A 3837-nucleotide genomic window follows, 5' to 3' on the forward strand; every position below is an offset into this window, starting at 1 on the left:
ATTTGGGGATTTTCTACATGGAAACTATCTCATCAATTCTTATGTAAGTAGAAAGCTGCTCTAAAAATAAAGTCTATTATAAAACAATAAACCTTCACTGGTACAACACTTATAACACAAAGAAACTCCTCTGTCCTTTCTGTTCTATACCTCAAATTACTTTTCTCTAAGTTGAATAAATTAAGATAGTTGACTGTGAAAGTTCCCCAATAATAAACACATAAGTGATAAAAACCATAGAAATAGACACTTTAACTAAAGTTTTGTCCTGATAATAAACTCAAATTATTACCAAAAGCTCTACTTAAGAACTACCTGGATTTATATAAGTAACCAATGCCATTCTAGATTGTCATAAATTTATATTTTGTATCTTTGAGCCCTATAACTTATATTTGAGGAAAAAGTTAAATACCCTACTATGAAAAGTATGAATATGTTGCAATGATATAGGCATAAAGGTAAAGAAAATAGTTGAATGAAAGTTTGATATATAAGCTATATTAACACTTAGCATAAGGTAACTAAAAATTGATTTCAAATATGACCTTAGATTCCACTAGGGAAATTAACTCATGGGAAAAGTGATTTTTCAGTCTGAATCTGAGAGAACTAATCAACATGTAATAAGAGAGAAAAGGCCAAGTGTCCTCTATAGAGGACAAATGCCATCACATTTTTAAGGTATTTTTATTATTGAAGGAAGGTTTCCATTTTATTTATTATCAAAAAGTGTATTTTTTCATTTATGGTTATTGAAAATCTATTTACTTTCCTTAACACTCTGCTTTTTTAAAATTTGAGTATTCATACTTTATGGCAGCATTCTGTCATTCTTCCTTTCCTCTCAAAGGATGGACAAATATTCCAAATTGCTTTTATTGCCTGATCACAGAGGAAAACAAACAAACAAACAAACAAAAAAACAGTTGCCAATTTGTTACATAAAATCCTTGGCAAAAAGAAAAAAAAACTTGTACCCAGAACAATATTGGCTTAGAGAACAAAAGAAAAATATTATTTTTCATAATTTATATTCTTTATCAGACAATAAATAGTTTAATATTAAACAATGAAGAGTTTAATATCCACATAAGCTTTCTTCTTAATTTATAAGTTTCTTCAGGTATTTAACTTTTGAATGAACCCTCAAATCTTAAAGAAGGGTCTGTGAGCTGAAGTTTATCTAAGTAAATCAAGAATGTATATGACAAAGTTAGTCATTGAGAGTCTCTAAAAATAATAGACTACTTCTGCCATTCTGAGACTAGAAAGAAGCTAAGCATATTCTCAATTTAGGGAATTCAACAAAGTAACCCTCAGACCAATGGTTTTTTTTTTTTTTTTTTTTGATGAATAATTTTGACTAAAGCTGTCAGGCTAGTTATTTAAATCACTGTTGAGTACAGAATCAGTCAAATAGATACAAATAGATATCATAGTAAGGAGAACTTCGGAAGAAAATTGTCAGGATACAACAAAGAACAACCAGAAAGCAACCACTTACTGACAATCTCTCATCTGGCATAGCCTAGTCATTGATTTATTGCTACGTAGATCACTGGATGCTTCATGTGCCTGCATCACCAATACAAGGCATTATGTAACACCATGGATACTCTAAGGTCTCTGCTTCATGTTTCCTTTCTTCCTCTCCAACCCCTCTTTGAGTAGATGTTTCTATGGCCAACATCCTTAGCATTAGGAGTCTGAATCTCTCAGATTCTTCTCCCATCTCTCTTATCTCAGAGAATCTACAAGATACTGAGAAGTTTCCTTGTTTATCAACGGGATTTATGAATATATACACAACAGATTATTACATAATTAAAGCTAATATAGGAGAGTCCACAGATATCACACCAAAACATAACAAAATATTTAAAAATATCAAATTAATCTAAAACATATTTGTCACCCCTATGTAAAAGATAATATTTTTTTCTTCTTTTGATAATTGTACATTAGGTTCTGGGATACATGTGCAGATCATGCAGGATTGTTGGATAGGTACATACATGGCAAGGTGGTTTTCTGCCTCCATCCCCCTTACCCTATATCTGGCATTTCTCCCCATGTTATCCCTCCTCAACCTCCCCATGCCCCACTGCCCCTCCCCACCACCCCCCAAAAGACCCCAGTGTATGATGCTTCCCTCCCTGTTCCATGTGTTCTCATTGTTTAACACCTGCCTATAAGTTAGAACACGTGGTGTTTGATTTTCTGTTCTTCTGTCAGTTTGCCGAGAATGATGGTTTCCAGATTCATCCATGTCCCTATAAAGGACACAAATTCATTGTTTTTTATGGCTGCATAGTATTCCATGGTGTACAGGTGCCACATTTTCCTTGTCCAGTCCATCATCAATGGGTATTTGGGTTGGTTCCAGGTCTTTGCTATTGTAAACAGTGCTGCAGTGAACACACATGTGCAAGTGTCTTTATGATAGAACGATTTATAATCCTTTGGATATATACCCAGTAATGGGATTTCTGGGTCAAATGCAATTTCTATTTCTAGGTCCCTGAGGAATTGCCACACTGTCTTCCACAATGGTTGAACTAATTTACACTTCTACCAACAGTGTAAAATTGTTCCTATTTCTCCACATCCTCTCCAGCATCTGTTGTCTCCAGATTTTTTGATGATCACCATTCTAACTGGCATAAGATGGTATCTCAATATGGTTTTGATTTGCATTTCTCTAATGACCAGTGATGATGAGCATTTTTTCATGTTTCTTGGCCTCAAGTATGTCTTCTTTTGAAAAGTGTCTGTTCATATCCTTTGCCCACTTTTGAATGGGTTTGTTTTTTTCTTGTAAATCTGTTTAGTTTTTTGTAGATATTGGATATTAGGCCTTTGTCAGATAAATATGGTATCTATTGAAAAAAAGTAAGAAAAATCTTGGGTGGCCTGTTTATGTCTCTTGAAAATGGTATATACTATAATGTTTAAAGCAGCACTATTTTAATGGATTTAAACTGGAAATACCCAAATGTCCATCAACAGAAAAACAATAAATGTATTGTGCTATATTCACACAGAGAAATACTGTACAGCAAGGAGAATAAATGATCTACAATTACACATAGTTTTGTTGATAAATGTTATGAAATAATGTTAAATGAAAAAAGCCAAATGCAAAACAGTACATTATGTTGGTATGTGTTTATATCAAGTAAAAAACATGGGTGGAAAGGGGAGCTTCTGTGTGCTAAGTTTCTATTCTTGATCTAGTTATGAGTTACATAAGTGCATTCCATTTCTGAGAAATCCATTGAGTTGTATGCAATAAAATATGGAATTTTTCATATACATTATAATTCTGTAAGTATTACATAGGAAAAAAAAAAGGAAATATAGGGCCATAATCAACTGACTAATGTTGAGGAAGAAAACATTAGCTCCTGTGCATTCCAAGGATGTTGGCTCAATAAGAATATCCTACTGTGGGATATTGGGTGAGAGATGAGTAGGTAAAATTTCTAAAGCCACTTCTTTATTCATAACACCCTTAAAAATAGAACTTTTCTCTTGTCGTTGTGATATAAGAATTACTCAATAATTCAAATATGGATTCTGACAATTAGATAACATTATAAAACATTTTGCATTAAGCAGTTCTATGATAAATATGGTACCTATTGAAAAAAAGTAAGAAAAATCTTGGAAGGCCTGTTTAGGTGTTTTAGATGAAACCTATAGGAGGTCAGAATATGACTGGGAAAAGGCATATTCCTTCTCTCTTAAGCAGAGGTCTTTTGTGACGAGAAAAGGCAAGCCAGATCTAAAGTACATAAGCTCTTAGTAGATATACAAAGAGACTGCTATTGT

This window comes from Aotus nancymaae, unplaced genomic scaffold (assembly GCF_030222135.1).
Source record: "Aotus nancymaae isolate 86718 unplaced genomic scaffold, 86718_ANA_hifiasm-v0.15.2.pri h1tg000002l, whole genome shotgun sequence".
NCBI lineage: Eukaryota > Metazoa > Chordata > Mammalia > Primates > Aotidae > Aotus > Aotus nancymaae.